Source organism: Anabrus simplex, chromosome 3, assembly GCF_040414725.1.
Source record: "Anabrus simplex isolate iqAnaSimp1 chromosome 3, ASM4041472v1, whole genome shotgun sequence".
Taxonomy (NCBI): Eukaryota; Metazoa; Arthropoda; class Insecta; order Orthoptera; family Tettigoniidae; genus Anabrus; species Anabrus simplex.
This window is the reverse complement of record NC_090267.1, coordinates 434,208,985-434,232,767: the sequence shown is the minus strand read 5'-3', so window position 1 is coordinate 434,232,767 and position 23,783 is coordinate 434,208,985. Positions and strand designations below refer to the sequence as shown.

General features: G+C 38.1%; 1 protein-coding gene across 2 annotated transcripts in view; it reads left to right on the top strand.

The window, feature by feature from the left end:
- Positions 1 to 23,783, top strand: part of LOC136866471 (mitochondrial inner membrane protease subunit 1) — a 35,037-nt gene that overhangs the window by 1,377 nt on the left and 9,877 nt on the right. The gene's annotated exons all lie outside the window — the stretch shown is intronic.

Sequence of the window (23,783 nt, the reverse complement as noted above, 5' to 3'; positions counted from 1 at the left end):
TCTAGGAAACTTCTAATTCATATTCCAAGCACTAGACCTCATAGAATGCGCTGCTGTCATCGTCTCAGTCTCCAGACTAATCGTGTTGCCTCACAAAACTAGAGGCCTAGGCGCAGCTTCGAACCGTCCAGATCCTATCCTAACAGTCTGCATGGTAAGAATCTTGTCCAGATCCTATCCTAACCATCCAGGCCAATCGTGTTTCCTCACAAAATTAGAGGCCTAGCGTGGCTTCTAATCTTCCAGACCAATGGTCTTGTCCAGATCCTAGCCTAACCGCCGTCCACACGGCAAGAATCTTGCCCAGATCCTATCCTAACCGTCCGAATGACAAGAATCTTGTCCAGATCCTATCCTAACCATCCGCACAGAAAGAACAACTCCTCACCAATGGAGTAACAATAATCACCACCACTACCAGCTATCGAAGCATAGTTCCTAAGTACAGAGGTTGGCAGCACTGAGCACTGCTGGAGAACATCCTTTTTGAGAAGGCCTCGAGCGAGTAAACAAAAGACAGTAGTTACGCGTGAGTGAAAGTCTTGGCTCCCGGGCTGGACTAATGATGTGGAATACCTTGTAGAAGAGAGATATGTTCACTGCGACCAGGGACCCACCCACCAGCTCCAAGAAGTACATTTACTTACATAACCTAATGGAATTTAGCATCTGCCATTCTTCATTGCTGAAGCACCCAATAGCATTTCCATTGGCTGAGAGACGATCTGATACGACATCATTCCCAGCAATCAAGTCAAATGCATTCAGTTACATCTCTCCTTTACCAACTAGTTTGTAAAGATTTACCTGTTTGTTATTTTTATGTATCTTAAATAGATCATCGTAATGATATGAAGTTAAAACAAGAGTACGGTAAATTTAAGGGATATTCCTTAAGTATTATCATTAAAAAATAAATATATATATATATTTTGCACATACATGGCTTTCTTCATTAGCACTATCTTTTGTTATCTTTCTTCATTAGCACTATCTTTTGTTATCTGTTGAGGTCTAGGGTTGATACAAAAGAATACTAAGAATGTCTGTGAAGTCTGTATATCCTATTGATACATTTATTTATTTATTTATTTATTTATTTATTTATCGTATGGCTTATTAATGCTGGGAGTGTCCGAGGGCATTTTAGTCTTGACTGGTGCAGCCCTTGTTAAGGCAGACTCTCCAGCAAGGGTGGGCGGCATCTGCCATGTATGGGAAATGCATGCTTTTGTAGTGAAGGATAGTGTGGTGTGTGAGTTGCAGGAATGTTGGGGACAGTACAAACACCCACCCCCTGAGGCAGGAGAAATAACCATCTATAGTTAAAATCTCCGACCTGGACGAGAATCAACCCCGGGACCTTTTGAACTAAAGGCGACTGCGCTGACCATTCAGTCAAGGAGCCGGACTTACTGATGCAGATTTCAGAGAGATATCATAAGCAACACAGGTGTTTATATGATGTGCATCTCATTACAATGATTGACAATTCTTTATTTCACAAATAATGAAACATTAACCTTGCACAAATAGTAAGAGTAATTAACAAATTATGACTATGTTATTAAATTTGGCATGTCCATCATTTCAAGAATCGATTAAAGTTACTAAAGCAAAATAAAGAGTCATGTCTGATGTATGTACACTGACTGAGCAAATGTCATGGGATAGTGGAGCACTGATGTGCAGGTGTGTTGTCTGCGCACCATGCGCCCCCTGTGCCAGCGGCAGTTGTATAGGAGACCTTGTGAGCAGTGGCTGTGTATGCGACAGGTGTAACATGGAACGTCGTCATGAGCTGACACCGTTCGAACGGGGTATGGTGGTCGGTGCCCGACGGATGGGAAGTGCGATTTCGGAAGTGGTGTGGGAATTCGGCTTCACACAATCAAGTGTCCAGGGTGTATCGTGAATGGTTGAATGCGGGTATCACAGTCCACAACAGACGAACGACCGGCCGTCCGTCCAGCCACCCTCGATGACCGTGACCGATGACATCTGAGACGGCTTGTCAATAGTGACAAGCGGGCAACCGTGCAACAAATCACGGCTCAATTCAACACAGGCCCTGCTAGACACGTCTCCCACTGGACAATCCGTAAGAACATGGGTTCTATGGGGTATGGGATGCCACTGTTAACCCAATGTCATCGGGCACAACGACCCGCATTTGTCGCCAGTCACCAGGGATGGACACTGAAACAATGGCGTAACGTGATATGGTCGGACGAATCACGATTTTAACTGCACCGTGCTGATGGTAGGCACTGTGTGTGGTGCAGACCACATGAAGCGATGGATCCCGCCTGCCTCGAAGGTGTGGTCCAGGGCGCTGGTGTGTCTGTTATGGTCTGGGCTGCATTTTCCTGGTATGGAATGGACCCCCTAGTTGTTCTGGAAGAGACTTTGAATGGTACGCGGTATGCTGAGCTACTCGGAGACCATCTCCACCCATTTTTGGTCTTCCAGCGCCTAGACGGTTCTGCGGTATTTCAAGATGATAACGCGCCGCCACATCGCTCCCACGTCACCTGGGAATGGTTCCAGGAACATGCAGCGGAAGTCCAACGACTGCCATGGCCACCCAGGAGCCCCGATATGAACCCTATCAAGCATATCTGGGATGTCCTGGGATGCAGGCTCCGTGCATGAACAGACCAGCATTGGCGGCCGCTCTGCAAACGATTTGGTGTCGGCTGCGTCCAGAGGACTACCAGGGACATGTCGACTCAATTCCACGGCATCTCACTGCAGTTTGCAGGGCCAGAGGAAGACCCACACGCTATTAGGTGACTATCCCATGACATTTGCTAAGTCAGTGTATATTAATGTTTTAATAATAATATTTATAGAAGATGCCCTAAATTGAGTCTTGTTTTATACTCCCCAATGCTTGTGAAAATTTAGATTTTATAATTCCACCTTTACAATACTGTAATTGTCTTTATTACAAAAACTACATTAAATTACAATCGTGAAACATGTTTCGTCCTCTTATAGGACACCTTCAGTCACAAATACAAATATATAACATTAAAAATAAGGCGAGGGCACATTAAAATAAGTAAATGCAAAGTCTTTGTATCCTGTGACGCGGCAGATAGTCTTGTCAATCTTCAATGTTAAAATGGTGCGGTGTGAACATGATATGAAGCATGAAGTCCAATTAAAATCATATGTTAAAACTGTTGTTCGAAACAACGAATTGTTAATTATAAAACACCGTAAGTGACGCATTAAAATAAGTAAATGCAAAGTCTTTGTATCCTGTGACGCGGCAGATGGCGTCTTGTCAATCTTCGATGTTAAAATGGTGCGGTGTGAACATGATATGAAGCATGAAGTCCAATTAAAATCATATGTTAAAACTGTTATTCAAAACAACGAATTGTTAATTATAAAACACCGTAAGTGGCTATGCGAATAAAATTATGTGCATATTGTACATAAAACAGTGTTGTGGTGATGCCAAGTTATAATAGATTTCTTGATTAGGAGGTGGAGTTATACTGATGCAAGTTGAACCTGATTGTGTGTTGACAATAGGGGCCTAAAATAGAAAAAGAAAATATGAACTGAAGAATAAAATTCCATTAAAATGTGAACTAAGTGCCCATCCAGTCACTCCCCTCCTTGCCCGTCCTACGTCGACCACTCCACCTCAAGTGCTAAGGCTGAGTGACATCCTCGAAGGTCGTTGAGGACTGACTGTGAGGGGAGGTTGAGAGGAGTTTGACGTAAGGGGAGAGGCTCTGAGGTAACGTATTACTCACGCGCCTTTGTGAAAAGAATTTATTGATAAACTCCTCGAAAAGTATATTGATATCCTCCGATATATCGTTAAGATTATAAATCGGGTTGCATTTTTGATCAATATTTATAAAGATGTTTTCTAATATATTCAATAGATTTCCTTCTTACATAAATGGTGAATTTGAAGGTCTTGTTGTATGCCCGTGAATGTATTATTGGTATCGTCCATATGAGAACCGAATGCTGAGAATCTGCCGTACTTTGATGCATTAACATGTTCATTATACCTTATGTTAAAATTGCGGTCTGTCTGTTCAATATAACTGGCGGGACACTGCTGGCACTTTAATTTATAAACACCTGATTTCTGAAATTTGCTATTGCCGTTATTGATAGTGTGCTGATTGAAGAAAAGATGAGTGTTGTTATTGGTTGTTTTAAAAGAAACTTTCATATTAAGTTTCTTGAAAACATTTGTAATTTCGTATATTTTACTGTGACTATAAGTAAAAAGGGCGTAAGTATCTTCTTTCTTTTTGGTATCCTTGGTTAATTTGGAAAATGATTTTTTTCTCAATTTTGCTAATAATTTTATCTACAAATTGCCTGTTGAACCCGTTTCTTTTTGCTATAAAATAAATAGTATCCAATTCATGTTTACGATCTGCTTCTGACATGGGTATATTATAAACTCTATAAATCATACTGTAAAAGGAGGCCCTCTTATGTGCTGCCGGGTGTACAGAATTTTGTTAATTACGTTTGCCGTTTGAGTAGGTTTCCTAAATATTTTAAAACTAATATTATTAGAGATTAATAATTGTAATGTCAAGAAAGTTTAATGCTTTATTATTTTCACTTTCAAAAGAAAATTTAATCTGTGAATCCATATTGTTTAATTGTTCTAATACCTCCTGTCCATTAGTAATGCTATGGTCAATTATTGTAAACGTATCATCTATGTATCTCAACCAGCTTATTATTCCTTTAATGTTGTTAATTTTGCTATTTTCTAGAATATCCATATAAATTTCCGCCATAATTCCCGAAGCAGGGGCCTCCATAGGAAGAAGACCTTCCTGTTTATATATTTGACCGTTGAAAGTAAAGTAATTATTAGCGACGACGAACTCCAAAATATTAATAAAATCGGCTATCTCTTGCCTACTCAAATTACTGTGTTTAAGTAGATTATTCTTTACAAGATTGATCGTTTTTGATACTGGAATATTCGAGAACATATTTTTGACGTCGAATGAATAGATCTTATGGTTCGATTGTATGTTTAAATCTTTAATACGATCGCAAAACTCTTTGCAATTCTTAATAGACCTATTACCCTCAAATCTATAATGTTTTTTTAAAAATTGTGTATAAATCTAGACGTCTTATATATAGGGCTATTTCTGAAATTAATGGTGGGTCTTATAGGTATATTCTCTTTATGCACCTTCGGTAGTGCCTTAGCCGTCGGAATGCCCGGGTTCATATTAATTTTTTGAGACTCCCTTTCATTAAGAAGTTTCTTTAAGTTTCTCTGAATGATATTCATCGGGTCTTTTTTTATAATTTTGAATGAATTCTCTGCGAAAAAGGTTTTGGTTTTCTGTATGTATGATTCTTTATTCATAATGACCGTCGCATTCCCCTTGTCCGCCTTAGTCACAATCAAACCATTCTCCTTAATTTTCTGTTTCAATGAAACTATTGTTTGGTTATGATGTGTAGAAACTCTATCTTTGTTATTATTTATTAAATTAGAAAGTTTTTTCTTTGTAATGTCCCCTTCTCTGGGGTCGCTCAGTTGGCGGAGCGAGAGTCCCGAAAGGGTGGACTGTTCGCAGGGCCAACTTACTATCACGGGACCGACCTTCAGAAGATATATATTTGCAGGGCCATTGGTGACTGGATAGGAGACATAATGTGGAATAAAAATCAGAACAAAACAACAAACTGGTTTATTAAAATGAAAATAAAATTCAGTCTGGACAATGCTAGGAAAGAAATTACATTATAACATTTCTTCAACATAATTCAACTGATTATTCTTCTCGTTAACAAAATGACTATGAGTCCTTGGCATGCTTAGCGAATTCATCGGATTCAATTACACCTTCAATGAACTTCCAACCGAAGCCATTCTCTGCAACATTTGATCAATCATGTAATTAGTGATAGTCATTATAATTGCAACAAAACAATGTTACACCGAACATGAATAACCATATTTCATTACTTCCTTAATCTTTACGAATTACCCATTAATTAATTCTTTCTTTAGCACATCTTTGACAAATTTTCTAACTAATTTATATGGGCATATTTGAGAAAAATTTCTTGAGAAACTACTTTGTCATACTTATGAGAAATCCTTCCTAAATCATTTTCTCTTACCTTTGAGAAATTCTTTACAACTTATTCTTGAGAAATTCTTTACCAATTTTCGAGAAATGCTTTACAATTTTGAGAAATTCTTTGGCGTATTTCCCCTCTCTCGCAGATTTCGCTCGACTGTATTCCTTTATAAAGCATAACAACGATTTCTAACTGACTAGTATTTTATGGATGGGTAGAGCATCACGTAACACCACGCGTAATCAACACAACATCATTGACTAAATAAACCACATAAAAACACGAAAAGAATAAGCATTCCTGGAAAGACATAGATAACTGTCTCGTAACAACATAATCACACCAACAGTTTATAGGCAGATTTGTCACACAGTTGAAATTCATACTTTATCATTATCATTCATTTATTATTATATTCTCCTCTTAAATTTTATTGAAGACCCTTATAGCATGAACCGATCTTAATAAGAATTCATCAAGACTATTGTTACAAGACGAAATAGGATGACTAAATTAATCTTGAAGAAATAATCACCACCACCATCATCGGAAAGATGCGTCTGTGAGCCCCAGGAAAGGCTAATAGTAAGTAAGTCATACATTATTCAATATCGGTTGTTGAGCGAAGGAAAGAACTATTATTAGAGCCTAAATATAATCAAATTACCATAAATCACTATCATCACTATAATTCACCATAATCACTATGACTGACATGCACCCTAGTAGTCCCATATCGTCAATTTCATCGTAAAATCCACCATCACAATACCGTTCAATTTTATTCTCAACAACCAGTCAAATACCCGCCTTTCATTATTATTATTATAATAATTATTTTTATTTCTCCTACTATGGCTCCTAGAAAATGTCTTCTCGATGAGCTGCTTCTAGTACACTTCAATTACCGTCCCTTCTGATATCAATCATATCACAAACTAATAGTTCATTAAGCCTTCGGTTTATTAGTATTTTACTCCTATATTTAATTTCATCCTCCTCGTCATTATTATGACCACATTTTATTCTTCTTATTATTATTATGATGCTTATTTTTAGGTCTTAATCCCCCATAATTCCTTTTGAAGATCTTAATTATTCATGACCTCGTAAAACTCACTGGCAACTGGGATTACTTATCACCGAATCACAAACACGAACATTATTCCAAGAGAATGCAAAGATAGAAAATGTAGAAACCATAAATCAAAGAATGCATGAATACCATCACCATTTAAGTCAACATTTCAAAAGAAACTACACTCCTCTAAGCAAAAATACAATCTACTAGTCATCTACTGAAAGAGAAGAAATTTTACAATGGTACTTATGGTTCCGATGGAAATCCTTGGCGTCGGGATGCAGCTATGGGCGTCGGCGTCCTCTTCTTCCGCTATGGAGGCTTGTAGACGGACAAGTTCATCGCGCTGGCGTGCACACTTTGGCTTAACCCATCATGACTACGGCTACGTACAGCAGCGTTGAATCACTCCAACAATGTTCCAGAAAATTCCAGGATTTTCCTCTCGTTCGTTGCATGCTGTTGGCTAGTCTTCACAGAGGTAGCTGAAACTGAAATTTTATATCAGAAAATAGGATCCACACTAGTTGTATACCACTAAATTATTTACGACACTTAACTGGCACAATGATGTACACTCAGGTTCAGTTTTACTCCAAGCTTCGAATTCTGAACACATTCACAAGATTACAGTAAGTCTTGAAGCTGACGGAACATTATTACGGGTAGTACGATGTTTTATAGGCCAGGTTTCCTCTCGAATATTCACTTCAGATAGTTCACTTCCCTTATAATTTCCAATGAGACATTCCATAGATTTCTACTGCAACACTCGGCGTAAATGAGCGCACGAACTGTCTGTGGTTTTGCAAGTTCCACGCGGTGAAATGTGCGGCTGTAACAACCTCGCTCTATACTGAATTAGGCTGACGAAAAGTTGAACTAGCACTCATATAAAACGGTGGTTGTGCCATACAAGAAATAGACCGTTAATAACACTGTCCACGAATATTCATCTTCTCCCTAGAGGCTAAAATTATACGACGTTCTTCCAGAAGACTGTATTACTTGACTTCTTCTTAGAGACTCTTCTGTTCGATTCTCCCTTCGAGACTGTAATGGTCTCTTCAACTTTTCCTTAGAGACTCTTCTTCAACTTCTTTCTAGAAAGATCTTAAGACCTTCCAGCACCTTCCTCGATTTTCATTGGCTGTTGACCTCCTTGTGACGTGATTCGTCCTTCACACCGGCAAGTAGATTTCTCCAGAATGTCGTTCCCCTCTCGGCTGTCGGCGCGCTAGGTGACGAAACTGCGTGACGTGGCGACCTTCACCGGGCTGTTGACCTAGTTCACACTCGCCCGCAGCGGCACGGCACGGTAACGGCTGATGCATGCTCACTTGTAAACCAATGTTCCGTTACAAAAATTACTCCAGCTTCCCCAAATTCAATCAGGCACCATTTAAACGGGTACAATATTAAATCTCGTCTCTGTTTGGTTCTCTATCGGTAACTTTTGTATTGCACTTTCGGCTTCCGCCGTGATTGTGATCGCATCTTTAAGTTTAAATTGAACGGGCCAATTGAATTTGGGACCTTTCTCCATAACACTTATTTCAGACTTATCAAAACAAGTCTCTGAAAGATTAATAACCGGCTCTTGAAATACAGGAATGGTTGAATGAGTCTGATTATTATGATCCTTAGATGAGGGAGAATCAGTCTTAGTTCTCTTACTATTGCGCCTAAGTGTATTAGTTTTGTTGACTAACTTGTTCTGTTTATCTACAAGTAGGTATGCGATTTTATCATTTACGTAATTTTGAAACAAACTCCATTCTAATGGGGCAATGGAGGCAGACGCGATGAGATGGGCCTCGTATAACTGAGTGTTAAGTAATGCTTTTTTCCTATAAAGAAATTTAATTTTGTTCCTGATCCATAGAATGTTGGATTTATCTTGTGTCTTTCTATGCCAGTACGACAATACATTCTTGTTTTGAACCGATTTCAAAAAATTGGGGACGAGTCCCTCCTTGAGACAGCTTTTCAGGAATAGAATGTCCTTATCTATTCTCGCAATTTTGGTCTTAAGATTTAAATATTTGTTAGCTCTGCCTGCCTGGTTGGCATCAACATTGCATGTTATAAATTTCATATTAGAGCACGTATTGTCAAAGTATCGACTTGTGTAAATTTAGATTTTATAATTCTACCTTTACAATACTGTAATTGTCTTTATTACAAAGACTACATTAAATTACACTCGTGAAACATGTTTCGTCCTCTTATAGGACATCTTCAGTCACAAATACAAATACATAACATTAAAAATAATACCAATATAAATGGTCCGTTATTGGACATTATAAATTTTCCAGCTAACTCATTCTTGGTTGCCAGCGTTTCGCCCTCGTGTGCTAGGGTGGGCTCATCAGTTGGTACCTAGCACACCTACCAATACGCTGGCTAGTGCATACCATGGAGGCCACTGCGTAGGCTAACTGGAGCCACCGGCAGTGCCAATGCACTAAGAGATTTTGTCTCATTACCAAAAATTGATGCCTGCTTGGCCATCAGATGATATAGATGTTGATTCCCATACGGAATCTGATATGTTTACTCATTCAGGACAAATATTTCAGATTCCATATGGGAATCAACATCTATATCATTAAAAATAAGGCGAGGACACATTAAAATAAGTAAATGCAAAGTCTTTGTATCCTGTGACGCGTAGTGATAGCGTCTTGTCAATCTTCAATGTTAAAATGGTGTGGTGTGAACATGATATGAAGCATGAAGTCGAATTAAAATCATATGTTAAAACTGTTGTTCAAAACAACGAATTGTTAATTATAAAACACCGTAAGTGGCTATGCGAATAAAATTATGTGCATATTGTACATAAAACAGTGTTGTGGTGATGCCACGTTATAATAGATTTCTTGATTAGGAGGTGGAGTTATACTGATGCAAGTTGAACCTGATCGTGTGTTGACAATAGGGGCCTAAAATAGAAAAAGAAAATATGAATGAACTGAAGAATAAAATTCCATTAAAATGTGAACTAAGTGCCCATCCAGTCACTCCCCTCCTTGCCCGTCCTACGTCGACCACTCCACCTCAAGTGCTAAGGCTAACTGAGTGACGTCCTCGAAGGTGGTTGAGGACTGACTGTGAGGGGAGGTTGAGAGGAGTTTGACGTAAGGGGAAAGGCGTGAGGTAACGTATTACTCACGCGCCTTCGTGAAAAGAATTTATTGATTAACTCCTCGAAAAGTATATTGATATCCTCTGATATCGCATTAAGATTATAAATCGGGTTGCATTTTTAATCAATATTTATAAAGATGTTTTCTAATATATTCAATAGATTTCCTTTCTTACATAAATGGAGAATTTGAAGGTCTTGTTGTGTGCCCGTGAATGTATGATTGGTATCGTCCATATGAGAACCGAATGTTGAGAATCTGCCGTACTTTGATGCATTAACATGTTCATTATACCTTATGTTAAAATTGCGGCCTGTCTGCCCAATATAACTGGCGGGACACTGCTGGCACTTTAATTTGTAAACACCTGATTTCTGAAATTTGCTATTGACGTTAATTATAGTGTGCTGATTGAAGAAAAGATGAGTGGTGTTATTGGTTGTTTTAAAAGAAACTTTCATATTAAGTTTCTTGAAAACATTTGTAATTTTGTATATTTTACTGTGACCACAACTAAAAAGACACAAGATAAATCCAACATTCTATGGATCAGGAACAAAATTAAATTTCTTTATAGGAAAAAAGCATTACTTAACACTCAGTTATACGAGGCCCATCTCATTGCGTCTGCCTCCATTGCCCCATTAGAATGGAGTTTGTTTCAAAATTACTTAAATGATAAAATCGCATACCTACTTGTAGATAAACAGAACAAGTTAGTCAACAAAACTGATACACTTAGGCGCAATAGTAAGAGAACTAAGACTGATTCTCCCTCATCTAAGGATCATAATAATCAGACTCATTCAACCATTCCTGTATTTCAAGAGCCGGTTATTAATCTTTCAGAGACTTGTTTTGATAAGTCTGAAATAAGTGTTATGGAGAAAGGTCCCAAATTCAATTGGCCCGTTGAATTTAAACTTAAAGACGCGATCACGATCACGGCGGAAGCCGAAAGTGCAATACAAAAGTTACCGATAGAGAACCAAACAGAGACGAGATTTAATATAAAGAAAAAACTTTCTAATTTAATAAATAATAACAAAGATAGAGTTTCTACACATCATAACCAAACAATAGTTTCATTGAAACAGAAAATTAAGGAGAATGGTTTGATTGTGACTAAGGCGGACAAGGGGAATGCGACGGTCATTATGAATAAAGAATCATACATACAGAAAACCAAAACCTTTTTCGCAGAGAATTCATTCAAAATTATAAAAAAAGACCCGATGAATATCATTCAGAGAAACTTAAAGAAACTTCTTAATGAAAGGGAGTCTCAAAAAACTAATATGAACCCGGGCATTCCGACGGCTAAGGCACTACCGAAGGTGCATAAAGAGAATATACCTATAAGACCCACCATTAATTTCAGAAATAGCCCTATATATAAGACGTCTAAATTTATACACAATTTTTAAAAAAACATTATAGATTTGAGGGTAATAGGTCTATTAAGAATTGCAAAGAGTTTTGCGATCGTATTAAAGATTTAAACATACAATCGAACCATAAGATCTATTCATTCGACGTCAAAAATATGTTCTCGAATATTCCAGTATCAAAAACGATCAATCTTGTAAAGAATAATCTACTTAAATACAGTAATTTGAGTAGGCAAGAGATAGCCGATTTTATTAATATTTTGGAGTTCGTCGTCGCTAATAATTACTTTACTTTCAACGGTCAAATATATAAACAGGAAGGTCTTCGGGAATTATGGCGGAAATATATGGATTTTCTTGAAAATAGCAAAATTAACAACATATTAGAACAATTAAACAATATAGATTCACAGATTAAATTTTCTTTCAGAAGTGAAAATAATAAAGCATTAAACTTTCTTGACATTACAATTATTGATGACTCTAATAAACTTAGTTTTAAAATATTTAGGAAACCTACTCAAACGGGAAACATAATTAAACAAAATTCTGTACACCCGGCAGAACATAAGAGGGCCTCCTTTTACAGTATGATTTATAGAGTTTATAATATACCCATGTCAGAAGCAGATCGTAAACATGAATTGGATACTATTTATTTTATAGCAAAAAGAAACGGGTTCAACAGGCAATTTGTAGATAAAATTATTAGCAAAATTGAGAAAAAATCATTTTCCACATTAACCAAGGATACCAAAAAGAAAGAAGATACTTACGCCCTTTTTTACTTATAGTCACAGTAAAATATACGAAATTACAAATGTTTTCAAGAAACTTAATATGAAAGTTTCTTTTAAAACAACCAATAACAACACTCATCTTTTCTTCAATCAGCACACTATCAATAACGGCAATAGCAAATTTCAGAAATCAGGTGTTTACAAATTAAAGTGCTAGCAGTGTCCCGCCAGTTATATTGGACAGACAGACCGCAATTTTAACATAAGGTATAATGAACATGTTAATGCATCAAAGTACGGCAGATTCTCAACATTCGGTTCTCATATAGACGATACCAATCATACATTCACGGGCATACAAGACGTTCAGATTCTCCTTTTATGTAAGAAAAGAAATCTATTGAATATATTAGAAAACATCTTTATAAATATTGATCAAAAATGCAACCCGATTTATAATCTTAATGAGATATCAGAGGATATCAATATACTTTTCGAGGAGTTTATCAATAAATTCTTTTCACGAAGGCGCGTGAGTAATACGTTACCTCACGCCTCTCCCCTAATGTTAAACTCCTCTCAACCTCCCCTCACAGTCAGTCCTCAACGACCTTCGAGGACGTCACTCAGTTAGCCTTAGCACTTGAGGTGGAGTGGTCGACGTAGGACGGGCAAGGAGGGGAGTGACTGGATGGGCACTTAGTTCACATTTTAATGGAATTTTATTCTTCAGTTCATTCATATTTTCTTTTTCTATTTTAGGCCCCTATTGTCAACACACAATCAGGTTCAACTTGCATCAGTATAACTCCACCTCCTAATCAAGAAATCTATTATAACGTGGCATCACCACAACACTGTTTTATGTACAATATGCACATAAATTTATTTGGATAGCCATTTACGGTGTTTTATAATTAACAATTCGTTGTTTTGAACAACAGTTTTAACATATGATTTTAATTGGACTTCATGCTTCATATCATGTTCACACCGCACCATTTTAACATTGAAGATTGACAAGACGCTATCCGCCGCGTCACAGGATACAAAGACTTTGCATTTACTTATTTTAATGTATCCTCGCCTCATTTTTAATGTTATGTATTTGTGACTGAAGATGTCCTATAAGAGGACGAAACATGTTTCATAAGTGTAATTTAATTTAGTCTTTGTAATAAAGACAATTACAGTATTGTAAAGGTGGAATTATAAAATCTAAATTTTCACAAGTCGATACTTTGACAATACGGGCTCTAATATGAAATTTATAACGTGCAATCCGCACTGCTTTACGTCTAAATTGATGTTTTGGCCAATTTTGGCTCTGTCTGGTGGTTATGTGCTAAAACATACACTTGCAACCAATCCCAAGCTGCCATTCATATCGACTTATATCGGCAGAGTGCTATCTCGAAACCTAGTTGCCAACTGTAATATTTACATTCACCACGTGGTTAACCTGTCTCGGTATTCGGTATGGTTCACAATCTTTTGCATTTTTCTTCAGTAATTAGTGTTTTTCATATTAGTCTTTATCTCTCTAGTACGGGTATAGTACAGTATAGCATAGTTTACAGTTTAGTATAGCATAGTTAGTACAATACAGGTTTAATTGTTTTCAGTGTATAAAAGTAGCTGTAGTTTCATTTACAAACGTGTATTGGTTAGTGTACTAAGCGGTTTACTGTTCCCGAATTGGAAAACATGCTAGCCGAAGCCGTGGCGAATGTCAATGCCGAAAACTGGAGGAATGTTGTGCGCCATATACATAACACTTATACGTGAGGTGTGGGAAAATAAAGGTATAGTGGAGAACTGCGCCGAAAGTTTAATAATATCTTTGGGAGCTGGTGATAGTGACAGTGATTCATTGTTGGAGGGTTTCAATGACTCTGAGATCAGTAGAGTGTTCCTTTTGTTGCCCGTAACCTCCTTCCTGTGCCAGCCATTAACATACCTGCCAACCCTTCCGATTTACCCGGAAACTTTCCGGTTTTTTTAACTCGTCTTCCGATTTTCCGATTTATTGTTACTTCTTCCGATTTTTGACTAATATAACCTCTAGTACCGCCAATACTCTTCCCCTTCGATAAAGGACAAATTCTTACGTACTTGTGTAATTTACGAAACCTTATTTTCAAGCGTATTTATTTGTTGCTTTATTTCGTGAATATTTCGTCCGTCGCCTCCGTGTATCGTGTTTCCCGCACACCACAACAGCGTGCGCGCTTTATGCAGCTGGGGATTCGGGGCGGCAATCGTCCTGCAAGCAAGAGGCTAGCGCGCGCTAGCGACTCAGTTAATCGGGACGAAAGAACGAGTTTATTGTGCTGTTCGCGCGCTGTTGACATCTTTTCTGTGCGCAGTTTCGTCGGAGTGGTAGGCCACGTGTTTTCCCCCCTCTGTCAAAGTCGTTTGTTAATAATGTATGGGACATATTGAATTGTTTTGCATGTGGTAGTTTCACGTATTTAAGTGCATAATTTTAATGAATTTAATGTTTTTAAGGGGGTTCTTGTCGGTGACAGTTTCTGGCATTTTCTTTTCTCGTTATGGCCAAAAAATATAACAAACGTTATCTCCAAGTGTTCAGAGATACCTATAAATTTCCGTTCATTTCACCGTCTAAGGGAAACTACCGTATTTTTCGCGTAATTAACGCCCTTGCATAATTTACGCATCCCAATAATTTTGGGTCCAAAGTGGAGAAAAAGAAATGTTCACGTATTTGTCGCACCCACAACTTCGAACATCCATCACTCAGCTCCGGATGCGTTTCGAAATAAAGATGCCAACTACTCAAGTAGCAGGCTTCCTATCGCGAAGCAGGCATTCCACACACAGGGCAACTTGCTGTTATTAGCCGTCAGGAAATCCCAATGCACTAGTTTTACGAGTGTTTCGGGTACGGGACCTTCTGTGATCTCAAAATTGTTTGTCCGTCCACAGTATTCCAGTAATACTGCATCATACAAACTCGCGGTGATCATTTACTTCGAAACACGGGAATAGAGCAGCGGGCAGCAAGTATTCAGTGTCCAACTGAAACGTGCGCTACCGCGGTAACAGAAGTGCACTTCAAGCGGCCAACAAGTCTCCCAAAGCATTTCGCGGACCAAAAAGCGGCAAGTTTCTGCAAGTACAGGATTATCTTCTTAAATATATGATTTTGTTGCGCAATGTTGGATAAGCCGTTTCTCACGAAATGCTGTGTTTTAAAGAATGAGAAATAGCCGCGGCACATGGAACCAGTGTCCCGGATTTGAAGGTTAGCCGAGGCTTGATTAATTTTCTGAAGAGAAATGAACTTTCTCTTCGACGAAGAACAACATTATGCCAAAAAATGATGAATGATTTCAACCATTGTCATCGCTTTGTGATTGAGAAGCGTGAAATGAAGGAATATTTGATCTCCCTTTATAGGAACCGCACGTCAGACGCCAATCGGTTTCCGTACGCCACAAAGTCGAAGAATCGATAAGAAAGGAACATATAGTGTTATCGTACGCGCTATCGGAAGCCAAAAACAACGATGTACTGCAATGCTTGCTGATGGTAGAAAGGTTACACCTTACATTGTTCTAAAACGAAAAACAGTGCCTAAAGCAAAATTTCCGCGAGTGATCCACGTTCGTATTCAACAGAAAGGATGGATGGACACGTCACTCGTACAAGATTAGATACGAACGGTTTGGGGTAATGTAGCAGGGTCCCTTCTTCGATGCCCGGCCCTTCTCGTGTTGGATAGTTTTTTTTTCTTTTCCGGTATGCCATTCAGGCCGTATTTTCAGCTCGTAATGAGAAGAGTATTTTCTAGTGTCGGTACTTGAAACCCACGTGTCTAACTTACCTGATGTACCCTATTTGACTTTTCAGAAAAAATCTCACGCCGGAATTTTACGCTGTATGACGATAATCGCAAATGAGTTGAACCAATTGTCTTTGATGTATTTGATGTATCTTTTAAACGTAAATGAATTATAAATAATTTGTAAAGATCTGAATTCCTTGAATAATTTACGCATCCGCAGTTTTCGCCTGTATTTTTCGTCAAAAAAAGTGCGTTAATTACGCGAGAAAATATGGTATTATGGATTTTGTTGTGTGTGTTGGTGTGACATAAATATTATTATTCGTATGTAAGTGTCATAAATGAGAGTGATTAGGTACATTTTCTTGTAACCATTTTTATGTTTTCTTAGTTTAAGATTTTAAATTTAATGATCAATTCGCACTGTAACTGTAGATATATATGCCTTTTATCCTGACCTATTTTCACGTAGACTGTGGTGAACTATACGTGATGAAATCCAAGAATTAAAAAATCTTCCTATTTTTGAGTTGTAAAAGTTGGCAGGTATGCATTAATGATGAGTGCTGTGTTATTTCTTCGTTCTCTTTTATTCTTAATAATATATTCTCTTTTTAGTGTCTGATGTTGTTAGTAAGTGTAGTTTGTGAATTTGTTTTCAATCCAGATTCGTTAGCTTTTCTGAGAATGGTATTACATTTCACAAGGGCTGTTTGCTGCAGTCGTATAGCATCAGCTGTTTTCGCGGCAGTAACACGCTGGCAACAGAGGAAAGGCGATACTCATGTGTTTTGTGAAATGTCAGTTTAGAAGTAAAGCCGTGCAGGGTATAGCTTCAGACCATTATAATCTTCTATTTAAGACACACAGAAGTATCAAATTTTACTTCTACTGATGTGTTGTCTACCCAAGCCAGTGAAGTGGTCCACAGGCCTGTCGTATTCCCTGAGAGAGTACTGGTAGTGATAAGAACATTGATATGTCTAAAAATATTATAAAAACATTAAAATATACACACGTACCTAGAACTATCACTGCGTGCACTGCACTTTAATGTGCTGTCTTTTGTTACCTGTTGAGGTTATTTGTTTTATTCCTTCTTGTTTAATATATTCACTTCACAGATGCATCGGGCACGCACCATAGCACTTAAAATTTTTGCAGTTTCATTTTTCACGGAATGTGGCAGCTGTGTGGTCACACATCATGAGGCCTCTATCAGAGGCAAAAGCAAACTGCTCCAGGCATTATGCACCCCTGCTAGTAAAGTGTAACATTCACTAAAGGTTCTGTAATATTAATAACATTATAGTTTAGTGAAAAGTACATGATGCTAATCTTACCTCGGGTTGCTTTTAGAGGAGAGGTACGGTTGTTGTGAATGTATGGACCTTGTCCCTAGAAGTATTTTTTACTTAAATATAACTTAATATAATCAAGCACATGTCATTTTCCATACTTTCTGCAGCTACTACCATTTCATTGGCTGAAAGCTTGTACAGTATAACATCGTTGTCAGAAAGGAATGCACACAGATTTTGTTACCAACCACTGCATAATAAAAGTTCATAAACTATGCGAGGCAATTGCTGACAAAAGTCTAACCCTCACTAAAGACCCTACATGGTTAATAACATTATAGTAAAGGTAAGTGATGCTAATCTGACCTTGTATTGAAAAGAAATCCAAGAATATATGGAATATACAAAATCCGTCAGCAATAGGATGATGGTGATGACACTCCACTTTGAAAATGGTGTGAAAGATCTATTTCAGTTGTATGCCCCACAAACGGGTTGCATATATGAACATCTGGAGGACTTTTTAGAGGAAGTGGAGAGGCAGATAGAAGATAAGGAAGTGGTATTGATGGGAGATCTAAATGCACAAGTGGGAATGGAAAGACAAGGAAAGAAAGATGATGTAGGGCCCTTTGGATATGGAAAGGTAAACCCAGAAGGCGAGGAGGTGTTGGTGGATTTTTGCATGAGGAACCAAATGATTGTTGGAAACACCTGATTTAGGAAGAAGAACAGTCAGAAGATCACAAGGTATGGTTGGGGAGACAGACGAACAAAGAACGTGATTGATTATATAATCATAGAGTAAGAACACCGAAAGAACCTTTAAATGTTACAGCTATGCCTGAAGAAGCCTTTGGTGGAGACCATAGAGTTGTGGTAGGAAAATTGAAAGTGAGAAAGATTGAAAAACCCCCCTTAAGAAGAGAGAAAAGAATTAAAGTATGGAAGTTGAAGGAGAAAAGCATACAAGAAGAATTTCAAAGCGAAATAATACCCTTGGTACCCAGCACGGAGGTGGGGAGTGTTGAAGATGGAAAAGATTTAAGGAAGCACTCGTTGGATGTGCAGAAAAGGTATGTGGTAGAACATCAGGAAATGTGAAGGACAAAGAGACACACTGGTGGAATGATAGGGTAAAGATTAAAATGAAGGGGAAAAAAAAAGCATGGAAAACATCTAAGACTGAAGAAAGTAGAAGAAAATATGTGGAGGCAAAGAATTTGGCCAAGAAAGTAGTGGAGGAAGAAAAGAGGAAGAGCTGGATTCACACAGAAATTGAGAGATGATATGCAGGGCAGCAAGAAGTTACTGTATGGTATCTTAAGAAACAAAAAGAGAGATCAAGTAAGCACCAGATTTATGAAGGATGAAGACGGCATAATATTAACAAAGCCAGAAGAAATAAGGAATAGATGGAGAGAGTATTTTCAGAAGTTGCTGAACGTAAGAACTGATGAGTCATTCAATGGACGACCAGGAAAGGCAATTAGTTGATGAAGAAATGGATAAAGAAATTACAATGAATGAAATTGAAATGGCAGTAAGAAAGATGAAGAATGGAAAAAATGCTGGAATAGATGAAATTTCAGTGGAGATGATAAAGGCAGCTGGAGCTGTAGGCCTGCAGTGGGCATATCGAGTTCTCAGGATTGTCTGGGAGAATAAGGAGGTCCCTGATGATTGGAAAAAAGGAATAATCATCCCAATTTTCAAGAAAGGTGATAAGAAAGTTTTGAAGAACTACAGGAGAATTGCTATAATATCCCATGTTGCTAAGATAATGGAGAGGATACTGGAAAGTAGGATAAGGTTGAGGGTTGAGAATCAGATACTGGAAAATCAGTTTAGTTTCAGAAGGGGAAGGTCAACAATAGAGCCCATTTTCATTATCAGACAGCTAATGGAAAAGCAATGGGAGTACGGGAATGATATGGTGATGACATTCATCGACATTGAAAAGGCATATAACAGTGTCCCCAGGACTAAAGTTTGGGACTGTCTGGTGCAAAAAGGAATTGGACAGGGAGTAATAAAAATGATCATGGCAATGTACAAGGAATGTTGTAGTTGCGTGCAAACACAAGTTGGTTCAAAATAACTAGTCGGCTGAGGCAGGGAAGTGTTCTATCACCAATCTTGTTTACAATAGTAATGGATGACATCATGAGAACAGCAAAAGCAGAATACGGAGGAAGAGAAATGAACATGTTGTTATTTGCAGATGTTATTGTGATTTGCGGAGAGGACGACAGGAAGGTTTGTTTTCTCATTCCCTTGTTTCTTAGGTTAACGCAGTTTTTAGTATCAATTATTATTTCAAATTAACACCTGTGTCACTGAATTTTGTCGCATTAAGTTGTTTTTTGCTCTGCATATTGATGTAAATATTGTATATTTGTACTATTTTGTTTCCGTCTAGGCTCTCTTTTGTTTGTTTTTTCATTTGCGCTTTCATTATGTTTTATAGCATTTTTTCAACTCATATTATGTAAATTTTTCCAACCCCCCTAATTTTTTCACTGAAGATGGCTCAAACGAGCCGAAACATGTCTGAACTTGTTTACTCCGTCTAATGACGGAATATATGATGTATTGAATAGGAGGATACTTTCATTTTTCGCCATTGTAAAGGAAGGTTCAAGAACAGTTGGATGTGGTGAATGGGAAAATAGAAGAATGTGGGTTGAAAATAAGTGTAGAGAAGAGTAAAACCCTTGTTATGACTAGAGGGGAGAAAGAAGGGAAAGGTGAAATTAGACTTGCATACCTGCCAACTTTCCCGATTTAGGCGGGAGACTCCCGATTTTCGACAGTTTTTCCCGCCTCCCGATTATTCTAATATTTCTCCCGATTTTAACTTATTTTAGTGAACTTTAAACATTTGTTTTCAAATCCCACCATTTCAGCTTTGTACGCAAGTGGCCGATGTCCTTTGCTCATTGGCCTCTTTGAAATGAAAAATATCGACGTTTATTAATACGAGAAATGCGCAAGAATGGGCGATGTTTATTGAAACGAGTCTATCGCGACGCGTATATCGACTGTCAATCTCTCGTTTTCGCGTGTTATGTTCCTGTTCGTTCGCATCAGTCTAGTCGATTCTAGAGACTAGTCGCTAGATTTGGAGTCTGTTTTAGTAATTTAGTGATAGAATTTCCTAATGATTTTAGGAGCCATTTGGAGACAATTCTGGCGAGTTTTAATTTATTACTTGATAAAAATAATATTGCTCTTCTCATAATCGTGCCGGCGCGAGATGCAGTATATTAATCTATGCATTTTCTAAGTAATGGCATCTAAGCGCATGACTGATTCACACGTCTGGAGCATGAGTTCATACTATTTTCGGTAGGCTTATCAGAGACCGATTATCTCGCTCACATACTTCCTGTGAGCCTCATATAACAACAGTCGTGTTTTGAGACAATAAGTGTTATAATATACGGTACCATAGTACTCCTGTATTGCGCAAGATATGTAGAATAAGCAGTTTTGAGCAATTGTATCTCCTGATTCCTCCCGATTTTTCCTGATTTTCATCTCTAAATCTCCTGATTTTTTGGCTTTGTAAAGTTGGCAGGTATGGACTTGCAGACAAGCCCCTGGAAGTAGTGGAAACATTTAAATACCTGGTGAGTGAATTAATGGAGAATGCTAGATCGGATGCTGAAATTAGTAAGAGGATTCAAGCTGGAAGTTGTTTCTATCATAGTGTAAGAAACATGTTATGGGACAAAGATGTGCCAATGGAAGCAAAGGAAACTATGTGCAAGATGTATTATGTACCCATAACTACTTACGGGGCAGAAACATGGACAACGACAAAGAAGGGTGAGAGTCGAATACAGGCAGCTAAAATGAAGTTCTTTAGGAGTATAATACAGAAGAGTAGAAGAGACAGAATAAGGAATGAGAAAATCCAGGAAGAAATTGGAGTGGAAAAAATGAATTATAGAATTGAGAAGAGCCGACTAAGATGGTTTGGGCACATGAAGCGAATAAGTGATGGAAATGCAAATGCAAGGAAGGAGAGGCCGTTGACGACCACGATTGAGATGGACGGACACAATCCAACGCAGTATTATAGGAAGAAACCTGGACTGGGACACAGTGTTGGGGGAAGAGTGGTGGAAAGACCGAAGAAAATGGAGAGGAACCATATTTGCCCCTACCCAGATACAGCTGGATAAAGGGAAATGATGATGATGAACGTCATATAAGGAAGCATGTCATTTTTTTGTACTTTCTGCAGCTACTACTTCCATTGGCTGAAATATCGTAGAATATAACATCATTCCCAGAAGTGAATACACATAGATTTGGTTAGCAACCACTGTACAATAAAAAATCCTAAACACTGTGAGCCAGTGGCTGACACAGCTCTCTCTCTTCAAGAGGCTCTTTGCAAAACTCCCCAGATGTGTTAGTCCAGTGAGTTTCTGTCACTAGCCAGAATGTGCACAGACCAATAAAGAAAACGATGGCAATGTTGAACCATGGTTATGCTGTTGGCAACAATTCTTTGAAAGTAAATACACTGATGTAAGCACTGCAGGTTGAGCAGCTAAGGAATTAACAAAAAGACACTTGTGCAAGGGCAAGATGTGCAGGTGCCTTTAGGTATTAATCTCGTGGGTCCTACAGTGAACTAATGCCTGGACTGATGACAGGTGTCTTCCAATATCAGCTGAACAGGGCCACTGGCTATAAATTTCAACCAGGGATGAGATAATATTTAAATGTGTACTTGCGTACCTGTTATGTTGAGTGAATGGTGATGCACTAATACACACACAAATGATCAAATGTAACTCCTTTTGCCTTGCTACGCTTGGCATATATGCTGTAAACAGACTGATAGTGGTAAATTAATACACACACGTAAACAGTCTAACTCTTAATGCCTTGCTCTGCCTGGGATATATAAGCTACTCAAAGGAGACCAAAATCTGACATTTCACTTGAATTTACCAGCACAGTTTTGAGGACCGTTAACCATCATTCATGACACTGACACCATTCTAGAGTTTTACTCTAATAACTTTAAAAAGAACACTCTTCCTATTCCACTGTCGCCGTGAGACATGTGTCGTTGCGGCATAAAGCAGATTGGAAAAAAATTCCAAACAATATTTAAATAATATTTCAAATATAGAATGCCTATTTTTCATTGATTCAATTTTTTTCATGATTCCCCTAAATAGGTGGCTATCCCCGAATCAACACATTTAGTTGAGTTGTAATTTGTCCTTCTATACAAATGCTGATTGACATTTGGAGAATCTGTGAGAATATTGACGGCAATTTCTTCCCAGTTCTATCTTGGACTCTATTTATATCGGCTGTGGTTTTGTCCAGGTCCTAACACAGGCCCTTCATTTCGTTTTGGGTCATCACGGCTGGTTGATCATCTACTACAAGTCGATCCACTCTGAGCCTCCTATTCCCCTGTTGTTGTTGTTGTTGTTGTTGTTGTTGTTGTTGAAGGTGACCAAATCATCTTATACAGTGTTCTCTCAATTTCTCCAAGATTGACGTTACTCTTAAGACAGGGGTTCTGTCGTACGCTTACCAATACTGGTGTGCAAGCCTTTGGTTACTGGTACACACGATTGGAAAGGAAAAAATATTGTACCCTCTGCTGTAGTTACAAAAAACTATATTTCTGTATTTTCCTTTGTTACTTTAACCTTCACAGCTTCTTAACTTCTTTCCAAAAGATGGGAACAATATCTGTGCACTTCCAGTTTTAAGGAAATGTCTCTCAACAAAGGGACAGGGATGGCATCACTATCTCAGCACATTCTAATAGTAATAGCGGCTGGGTATGACTTGACTGATTGCAGCAGGGGCCTTCATTTTCTTCAAACCACCCACCCAGAAATCACTCGGAACAAATCACACTGCTTTCCTTTGTATATTTTCCAGTTCTTGTATCAAGTAATCCTTGTGTGGGTCCCATACACTGGAACCATACTCTAATTGGGGTCTTACCAAAGACGTATACAGGGTGTTACATTCTTACTACAACCCCTAAATACTCGCATAATCATATAAAGAGATTTGTGCTATGAAGGAGTTAAAAAGTGGAACAGTGTCATTTCCATTCTTGTACAATTGGAATGGGCGCTTGCAAAAATGGGCTAACCAACAAAAAAATTTTAAAATGAGTTTTGCACTGCCATGA